Source organism: Dipodomys ordii, unplaced genomic scaffold (genome assembly GCF_000151885.1).
Source record: "Dipodomys ordii isolate 6190 unplaced genomic scaffold, Dord_2.0 Scaffold47, whole genome shotgun sequence".
NCBI classification, from domain to species: domain Eukaryota; kingdom Metazoa; phylum Chordata; class Mammalia; order Rodentia; family Heteromyidae; genus Dipodomys; species Dipodomys ordii.
In genome coordinates this window covers 10947471-10958551 of record NW_012267263.1, presented here as the reverse complement: position 1 = coordinate 10958551, position 11081 = coordinate 10947471, and positions in this window count along the sequence as shown.

Sequence of the window (11081 nt, the reverse complement as noted above, 5' to 3'; positions counted from 1 at the left end):
CTTTCTAACTTCCAGTATTATGAGTCAGTAGCTTTCTGTTCATTTATACATTATCTATTCTGCAGTACTGTGTTTAGCAGCACAAATGAACTGAGGTACTTGACTCAGGGTGAGTGGAAGATGCATTTCTTGGTTTGATTTTGGTTTGACTGAAAGCTATAATCGATGCAAGCTGTGGCCACATAGCTAGTAGGTGCCTAGAGATTGAAAATCCAGGCACTCTTCAACCTTGTGACATGAAAGGAGGAAGGAAAGGATGGAGTCATAACAATGAGTAGCTAATGCCTTAAGAGGAGATGAACAAAGGTGTGAGATGTCCAGGCTGGGAAAATTCCCAGCCAACAGCTCCTTTTACATGATATAAGAGGCAAGATCAGCTGCTGGATGAGTAGAATAGGGAGAGGAAGGATATCAGCAAGGGCTTGAATATTAGCCAATGTTAATATTTTCACCATTCCTTCTGCAGGGGCAGAATGGGAGAAATACAGACACTGCGTTGCCTAGGAAACACAGTGGTTGCTAAAGCAATATTAGATTGTTTTGATGTATTTAACCCATGCAGATCCATTGTCATCCAAAAGAGAAGTGGTGAGTAGCGATGGAAATGCTCATAGGGCACACCTTGAGCCCCCTCTGTGGCCTGTGACAGGAGCCAGAAATAAAATAGGAAAGATAATCAAAGAAGTGGCAGGCAGTGCTTCCTAGAGCGTGTGTGTGTGCATACCCACATAACAGTGCACACTAGCATGGATTCAGATGTGATCTCACTATCCCATTGCTGTGGTTTGGATAGGGTTTGAGTGTCTCCCCAAGTTTCGTATGTTGAATGTTATCCTTATTGTAAAACATCATGAGGGTAAAAATTTAAGTTGCCTATGGTGTTTAGAAATGGTGCCTTTAGGTGGGGCGGGGGGAGGCTGGGAAGGGATGTGAAGGGTAAACAAAGGAGGAGGCTGCAATGCTTGATAAGAAATGTACTCATTATCTTGCCCATGTAATTGTAACCCTTCTGTATAGTATGTTCACAATAAAAAAAGAAATGGTGCCTTTATAAATTGATTAAGAGAAAATAAAAAGTCATTAGGATGTGCATCTGATCATACAAAATAATGCTTATTGAAGAAAGGACTCATGCAAATGATCACCTACAGCTATAAATCATAATGTGGTGGTGGTGGTATTATACATTTTTGCTTTTGAGTTTTTTTGTCTTTATGGGGAGGGCAAAGGAGTGTAGAAATGGAAGGAAGAAGAGTAAAGAAATATACTTGTGGTATTCAATAGATACTATGTGGAAAATGAACTATGCAAGTTATGGGCAGGGGTAAACCAGGGGAAAGTAGAGCACTGTGACTCAAAGTGGTAGAATACTGGCCTTGAGAGAAGAAGCTTAGGGACAGTACTGAGGCCCAGAGTACAAGCCCCAGGACTGACAAAAAAGAAATGTATTCATTACTTGAATTATGAAATGGTAACTCCTCTGTACAACACCTTAATGATAACAGTAAAGTTATATTTTAAAAATACTTTATAGCCAGGCACCAGTGGCTCATGCCTATATTTCTAGCTACTCAGGAGGTTGAGATATGAGGATTCAGAATCAAAGCCAGCCTAGATAGGAAAGTCTGTGAGACTCTTCTCTCCAATTAACACCAGAAAACTGGAAATGGTGCCATGGCTCAAAGTAGTAGAACACACTTTGAGTGAAAGAGCTCAGGGACAGTGCTCAGGCCCTGAGTTCAAGTTCCACGACTAACAAAACAAAAAACAAAACTTCATAACTAAGCAGATAAAAAAAATCATTAGGGTGAAGCTCCCAGGATTGAATCCTGATGATTCTGTATAATTGAGGGGAAAAGACCAGACAGATGTGTGTTTACATGTGCTCCCACCATGATGCAACACAGACAAGATGGTCTCTACCAGAGCTGAGCTGATACTAGCACCTCCAAAACTATGAACCAAATGAACCAATCTTTATAAAGGTCACCCATTAGACGTAGTTTGTTAGAGTAATGAAAAAACTGATAGTACATCTACCAACTAGAAATATGAGGGTTAATAGTATGGATGCAGTCCTTCTTTGATTAGTGGGTTTTCTTTGTGGCACAATAACCAAACAGAAATGAAATGTCTCCTGTTTTCTCTGCTGTAGATTCATCACTAAATAAAAATTTTTTCTCTCCCTTTCTCAATCTTGCCACTAAAGATGGCTTGACTTGCGTTTTCATTAAGGCTATTTTACCAAGAACTTAGAGCTAGGTTGTTTGGCCAAAGAGGCCTCTGCAGGTAGGGGAAGCGAAGTGTGGATGTGCCCCTAGTGGGTACATCTGTGGGAGGCAGTTTGTCAGATTATCCAAGGTCATTGCCCTGTGTCCCCTCCCTTGCCCATCACCAAAAGCTGAGAGCAAGGCTTGCCAAATCATATGGAGGAGCTTTTCCCTTCAGGCTTAGTGGTTTTCCCCAATAGGTGTTGGTTTATCATTCCTGTTGACTTTAGTATCCACTAAAGTGGCTGGCTGATCATCTCACACTTTGGCCTTCTGCTCACTTCCAACCACCTTTTCATTTATCCTACATCAGTCACCATCACTCTTGGTCATACACAAGACCTTTTCAAAAGCTCGACCCAGGCTGGGTGCTGCTAGCTCACACCTGTAATCCTAGCTACCCAGGAGGCTGAGATTTAAGGATGCCAGATTGAAGCCAGCCCAGGCAGGAAACTCTGTGAGACTCTTATCTCCAATTAACCACCAGAAAACCAGAAGTAGCACTGTGACTCAAAGTGGTAGAATACTGGCCTTGAGAGAAGAAGCTTAGGGACAGTACTGAGGCCCAGAGTACAAGCCCCAGGACTGACAAAAAAAGAAAGAAAAAAAAAAGCTCAGAAACAGCACCTAGGCTCTGAGTTTGAGCCAGCCCTGAGACTGGCACGTGCGCGTGCGTGCGTGTATGTGTGTGTGCGCGCATGCACACACACACACACACACACACACATACAAAAGCACATGGTATGATTCCACATACACACACACATATAATTTTATAGATAGAAAGATAATATGTCCTTATGTCCTTCTTTTGTTTTTTTAGCAGTGTATATTAATTGTCCAAAGGAGATTCATCAGGACATTTCCATACATATATAATATAATTTGATCAATTCACTTCCTCTCTATTTTTATCCATTCCTCATTTTGAAATAGTTTAAATGTGTTTTATTATTGTATTTTCATACATGCTTAAAGTATATCAGTTTGGTCCAAATCTTTCTAAATACTCGCCATTGTTTAGCTCCCTAGGTGTCCAACCTTCTACAAAGGGTGTTGATGGTACATGCATTAAATTCATATCCTTGCCTCAAATTTTCTCCTCCCACCACTGCCTCTGTACCATTTTTTTCCCATGTCGGGCATGGGGCTTGAACTTGAGGCCTGGGCTCTGTCTCTGAGCTATTTTGGTCAAAGCTAGCGCTCTACCATTTGAGCTACAGATCCACTTCCAGTTTCTTCTGGTGAATAATTGTAGATAATAGTCTCACGGACTTTCCTACCTGGGCAGACTTTGAACCTTGATCCTCAAATCTCAGCTTTCTGAGTATCTAGGATTATAGGTGTGAGGCACCAGCACCCACCTTGTGCCATTCTTGTCTAGGCCTCATTCCCTAAATTTTATTTTAACTTTGTATTATTTGTCTTGAGTCTTTTGTCCCAGAAATGTTATATTTACACAGTAAAGTGTAAAATCTGTGTGTAAAATCTGGGTAACTGGGTACCTAAAGGAAATCAGATTGTTAAAGTATATCATATTTCCTCTTCTTTATTCTTTTCCTCCACTATTCGGTGTGCTGCACAAAATGTAATCTAAAACTTGAAGCAGGGATGGAATGACAAATTCTATTAAGTGGAAAGCAAAGACTACTTTTAATTTAATGAGAGTTTCTGCTGGGTTTTAGTTGTCCTGTTTTAAGGAAAATGGAGCAGGTAGAAAAAAATTGCTAGTAGAAGTTATTAACCTGAAACCATATTATATTGCCAGTGTAACGGAGTGAACAGAAATGATCCCTATACAGATGTCAGATTTTAAATTGTTCCACTACTTCTTTTTATGGGAAGGGATGGGTGGAGGGAGGCTAGGGGAAACATCTGAAAACCAAAATGCTGATGGATAAGCTTTGTCATTCCCTTCTCCTTTATAGACTTTGATCTCATGGACACTATTTTCTCTTTCCAGTGGCCTCTTGGTATTAACACTTTCCCCTCTAGCAAATTTTCTCTAAGGCATAGAGCAAATAAAATAATGTATACATACTTTTCCAGGAATATTTGTATGACAGGAAAAGCCAAAGTCTTAGCTAATAGAATCTCAAGGTGAGCTGGCATTCAAAGCCATTCATTATCTGCCTTAACCACTCTCTGTTTCACCATCCTAAGCAGGGAGGGAGGGAGAGAGAGAGAGAGAGAGAGAGAGAGAGAGAGAGAGAGAGAGAGAGAGAGAGAGAAAGAGGTTCTATGGTTCTTGCTGCTATCCTTTGTTACTAACCACATTACACAAGCCAGGCTTTCCCAGAATGTCCTCCTATTCAGAAGACTTCTTGTCTACCTATTCAACTCCTTGTTCTTTTTATTTTGTTTTGATTTTGGTTATTCTTTGGAGACAGAGTCTCTCTAAGTAATCCAGATTGGCCTCAGACTTGTAGTGTTCTAGACTTAGACTAGTAAGTGCAGGTACGACAGGCCTGTGCCACCATGCCCAGCTTTCTTTGAATTATTTTTACTAGTGTGTATTATGTGAGAGCTCACATTGTAATATTTCCACACATGTATACAATGTACTTTCATTATATTCATCCTTCTATTACTCTTTCTTATTCCTCCTCCTGACAACATCTCATCTCACTCACTTTCTTGCAAATACTTTTTTTTTTTTTGTCAATCGTGGGGCTTAAACTCTGGGCCTGGGCACTGTCCCTCAGCTCTTCAGCTCAAGGTGAGGGCTCTATCACTTAAGCCACAGCGCCACTTCTGGTTTTCTAGTTGTTTATTGGAGATAAGAGTCTCACAAACTTTCCTGCCTGGGGTTGGCTTGAACCACAACCCTCAGATCTCAGCCTCCTGAGCTAGATTACAGGTATGAGCCACCGGTGCCCAGCTCTTGCAAATACTTTAAAATGGGTTTTACTATGAGCTTTTTATATGCACATTCAATACATTTTCCCCTTTTCTTTTTCTGCCCCCACGGGTCCCCCTCAAATAAACTCCCTTTTATATTCATGTCCTATTTTCCAAATCTAGATTCTGTATGTGAAAGAAAATGTGTGATTTTTGTCTTTCCAAGTATGGCTCATTTTTCTTAACTTGATCTCCAATTCTATTCATTTTTTTCCTGTGGTGTATATGTACTATATATTCTTTATATCTGCTGATGTGAACCTGCAGATTCCATAGCTTGGATAGTGAATAGAGCTGCTATAAATATGAGTATGTAGGATTCTTTATTGTGTATTGACTTACATGTTTTTGGGTATGTGCCCAGAGGGGGTATAACAGGATCATAGAGTGGGCTTAATTTTAGTTTTGGAAGCTATTTCCATACTGATTTCCACAGATACATTCTTATCAGCAATGTAGAAGGATTTCTTTTTTTATTCCCAATCCTCCACTGCATTTGTTATTGTTTCCCTGATGATAACCATTCTGAGTAGGACCCAACAAAGCTTTCTACTCAATTCTTAACCATCCTTCAGGCCCCTTGAATTGTTCTTTTACATATCTGTTAACTGAATGACTAATTCTTGAGCATTTACTAGCTTCTGGTACTGTTTCAGTTACAGGAGATGTAGTGCTACCATAAGTCCACATGGCCCCTAGCCTCTTGGAACTCATTTTTTAAAAATAATTTTTTATTGAGATTAGGTGATTACATAAATTTCATATATTTCACAGTATTGTGGAATCGTGATACTTAAAGTCACAAACATTTTAACCTCCACAAGGTAAATTGTCATTATCATGGTCTATAAAGTTTGTGAATTCTATGAGCCTTCACAATACAACTATTTCTTCCACATCAGGTGATATTTACATTTCTTTCCTTTTGCTTAGTGTAAGCTGTTCCCTCTTTCCCTCTCATTCCTCCCTTCCCATCGCTGCCTTTGAGTTGCTTAGTTCATTTTCATCAATGTCCAGTGCAGCTAATGGGCCCTTCTGTTGTATGTTTTCACCTGTTTCCCTCTGATTCTGTCTTCCTCCTAGCTTCTCTCAGATGTGCGCATATATACACCATATATATGGTCAAGAACATGGAATCATTTAGCAATGATATGACAAAATGAGTGGAAGTTCTTTGTTTCTCAAATCCTGTTTACTTTGTCATATCTCCTTGCATTTTGGCTTCAGTATCCAGGGAGACTGTGCCATTTGTCTGTTTATTTTTGGCTTACCTCACTCAAAATGATTTGCTCTAGTTCTATCCATTTCCCTGCAAATGCAATTATTTTGTCCTCTCTAATGGCTGCACAATATTCCATTGTATATAGGTACCACATTTTTTGGATCCATTCATCTGTAGTGGGGCATCTGGGTTGTTTCCATATCTTGGCTATTGTGAACAGTGCTGCCATGAACACAGAGGTGCATGTGTCCTTGTATACTGGTTCCTGTTGTTCAGGATAGATGCCGAGGAGTGGTATGGCTGGGTCATAGGGGAGGTCTATATTTAGCTTTCTGAGGTACCTGCAGACTGCTTTCATAGGACTCATTTTATTGGAGGAATAAGAAAGTAAACAAAGCTGGGCACTGGTGGCTCACACCTGTAATCCAAGCTACTCACAAGCTGAAATCCGAGCATCGCCATTCGAAGCTAGCTAGAGTGGGAAAGTCCATGAGACTCAGAAAAAGCCCGAAGTGGAGCTGTGGCTCAAATGCTAGCCTTGAACATAATGAGGCTCAGGGACAGTGCCTAGGCCCTGAGTTCAAGCCTCCGGACCAGCAAAAAAAAAAAAAAAACAACGAAAGAAAGAAGAAAGCAAACAAGTATGTATGACAATTAAACTTGGTGATATATGTATGGAAAGAAAAGAACAGAGTGCAGTGAGAGAATGGTAAGGTGAGTCGAAGTGGCTTCCTTGAATAACCCACCTGCCCCTGACTTTGCTCTAATTTAAGTCTCTAAAGCCTCATTGGGTTCAGATCCTGCCTCAAATAGGTATTCAACATCCTCTATATGTCAGGGTCTATGCAATAATAAAAAACACTAGATTACCACTGACTGAGCATTTGCTGTATGCCAGGCACCATGCTGTGAACTGTATACCTTTTCCATTCTAACCCCCAAAATGACTCCTCAAGAGAGGTTTATTTCTATTTCTGTGTGACAGAGTGGTTCAGATCCTTGTGCAAAGGTATTCATTTAGCTAATGATAAAGCTGGGGCTGAAACAGAGATCTGGACTCTGAGCTCACCTCCTAACCACAAAACTCCACTGGGTTCTACAAGCTGTGTGCACATCTGTGTGATGTGTATGTGCGTGCGTGGTGTGTGTGTGTGTGTGTGTGTGCATGTGCAGCACACATATGTTGGGGAGGCACAAAGGGAAGAGATCAGCCAAGCTGGGATCCATTCTGTCCATACCAACCAAACCATAGTGTACCCTACTGTTTTTGATATCTAGGGAGAAGGGGAAGAAATCCCCTTTGGTGGTAAGGGTTGGGGTGGGAGCATGGGTACTGGGATCCACAAGGTATAGTTTCAGTATGTGATCTTGGCTGAATGTCTATTTACTTGATGCAGAAGAGAGAAGAGAACATTAGGTATCAAGAACAGTGTGTCTGAAGGCACAGAGATGGAAAGAACATGGTGTGTGTGAAGAATGAGCAGTCTGCATGGCCCATGCTTAGGGTTAGGGCAAGGGCAACAGAAAGGGGAGGCTGGCCCACAGTGACTTGTCTTCTTACTTCCATATTGAGAAATCCTCTGACTCCAAGGGACATGTACATTTCATCATGTTGTAAGGCACAGTTTGGCCCTCACAAGGCTTGGTGATACAAGGTCACATGCTATCTCTGCGCTTTGCAGTGAGTACAAGTTAAAGTGCTCACAATTTACTACATTAACTGGAGAGACAAGGCATAACTCTGCTTGTTGTAGAGCGGTATAAAAATTGGAAATTTAGCCAGCTGTAGTAGTGGACCCCTGTAGTCCCAGCTACTAGTCAGGAGGATCACTTGAGCCCAGGACTTCAAAATTAGCTGGAGCAAGGTAACAACGTAAGGCTACTTGTCTCAAAAAACAAAATGAGGAGAGAGAGACACACACACACAGAGACAGAGAGACAGAGCGAGAGAGGAAAAAAGAAGGAAGAAAGGAAGGAAAGAAAGAAAGAATGAAGGAGGGAGAGAAGGATGAAAGGGAGGGAAGGGAGGAAAGGAGGGAAGGAAGGAAGGAAGGAAGAGAGGGAGGGAGGGAGGGAGACAGGAAAGGAGAGAGGAAGGGAGGAAAGGAGGGAGGGAGGGAAGAAAAAGAGAAGAAAGTTTATTTATAAGCTAGAAACTTAAAACTTACTACCAGCAAGCATTCTTTGATCTTCCCTATCTCCTGCAAATCAGGAGTTACTTTATTCTAGGTAATTGACATGATTTTTGCTAATAGAACTGTACTGGCTCATGCTCAAACAGGCCTCAGCCTATGCTTCCGCTTTGCATTCTGCCAGATAGGCACAATATACTCTCCAACTTACAGAGCTGTTGGGAGCTTTTGATGAGACACAGAGAGGAAGCGGTTCTGATGGCATGGCTCAAGCGGCAGAGTGCCTGCTAGCAAGTACAACAAAGTAAATCCTACTGGGGTTGTTTTAACCATGATGAGCTTAAGAAGTGTTCCCACCTGATTATGAAAACAATTTCACCTCAACTGGTCTTTTTTTTGTGTGTGCCAGTCCTGGGGCTTGAACTCAGAGCCTGGGCGCTGTTCCTGAGCTTTTCTTCTCAAAACAAGTGCTCTACCACTTTAAGACACAGCACCACTTCCATTTTTTCTGGTAGTTCATTGGAGATAGGAGTCTCATGGGCTTTCCTGTCCAGGCTGGCCTCAAACCACGATCCTTAGATCTCAGTCTCTTGAGTAGCTCGGATTCTAGGCATGAACTACTTGTTCCTGGCTCTCTCCTTCATTTTATCAAACAGAATGGTCTTGAAAGCAAGGAGGGCTGCACAGAGTATGTGGAGGTATAATACCTAGGGCCTGGAGACATTACCCTCCATTAATTCTCTAGGCTCATAAGGCAGACACATTTCAAGGGGATAATTTCACATTGTGTCAGGAGAGTATGACTCTGACCAGTTCCACTAAGATTGTCCGTGGAGATGTTTTAAGACTCCAGCTTGTGGGGGGGGGAAGGGGGGGAAGGAGAAGGATTGGGATTGGGGGGAGGGGGGAGGCTGGGAAGGGATGTGAAGGGTAAACAAAGGAGGAGGCTGCAATGCTTGATAAGAAATGTATGCATTATCCTGCCCATGTAATTGTAACCCCTCTGTACAGTATGTTCACAAATAAAATAAAATAATAATAATAATAAAAAGACTCCCAGCTTGACCCAGAGTGAAGCTAGATATACTTCTTGCAACTTTTCCTTTGCATTGAAGTATTTTGGCACCAAAAAAACACTACTCACCAGAGCAAGTCCACAGCCAGGGAGAGGAGATGATAGTCTAAAAAGTTATCTTGTTCTTTTATAATGCCTTGTGCTTGGTAGGTGCTCCACAAACATTTCTTGAAGAAAATGTCATCTAGCTCCAAGGGTGACATAATTCACTGTAGATATGTGCCTGATGTTGTGTTAAAAAAAAGAGCTGATGTTGGGGCTGGGAAGGTGGCTCCGTGGTAGAGCGCTTGCCTTGCATGCATGAGGCCCTGGGTTCGATTCCTCAGCACCACATAAGCAAAAAGAAAAAAGCCGGAGTTGGGGTTTTGGTCAAGTGGTAGAGCGCTAGCCTTGAGCTGAAGAACTGAGGGACAGCGCCCAGGCCCAGAGTTCAGGCCCCACAACTGGACCAAAAAAAAAAAAAAGAGCTGATATACAAAATGTCCAGCAGATGTTGAAGAAAAATGGACTCGTGCCTAGGATCACAGAGAAATGAGGTGAGTATAGTTCATCCTAATGGCAGGATTCCCAGTAGTGCAGCCAAGGCCAGGAAAACCTTGGACAATTAGAAATAGGTGCACTATGTCTTTCATGGACTTTGTTAGGCTTTTTTTGTGGTACTGGGGTTCGAACCCAGAGCCTTTCACGTGCTAGGCCATGGCCCCAATCAATTTTTGATTCTATTATTATTTTTGTCTAGGACTAGCTTGGTTTTCAGTCCTCCTACCTATGACCTTCCAGGTAATGGGTATCACAGACACACATCACCACAACTAGCATATTGGCTAAGATGAAGTCTCTCCAACTTTTTGGCCAGTTGGCCTTGAATCATGAATCTCCTGATCTCTGCCTCCTAAATAGCTGGGATTAGAGGCTTGAGCTATTATACCTAATAGTTTTTTGGCTTTGGTTTGATAGGTTTAAGTTTTTTTAACCTTGTAGCTTCATCATCAAAAGGTGATAACCTATCTTCAAAGTGTTTTAGATTTAGCTAAGGAGGATTTAGAAAATGGAAAGTCTGTTGCTAAATAATAATATAACATCAGTTCTTAGAAGCAATTTGAAGGTGAAAATGCATCACTGCCAAATGTGTGTGTGTGCGCGTGTGTGTGCGCGAGCGTGTGCATGCACACGTGTGCCCATTTGCATGTCTGGGTATCGGCTTTGTAGGAAACATGACTTTTTTTTTTTTTTTAACAATCCTTTGCATGACCTCTGGGCTTGGGCATTGTCCCTGAGCTCTTTTGCTCAAGGCTAGTGCTCTACCACTTTTTTTTCTGGTGGTTAATGGGAGATAAAAGTCTTACGGACTTTCCTGGGCTGGCTTTGAATCATGATCTTCAGGTCTCAGCCTCCTGAGTAGCTAGGATTACAGGTGTGAGCCACTGGCATCCCGCTAAAGCTAACAACTTTAAAGTGTATAATTTGGAAATGGCGCCATG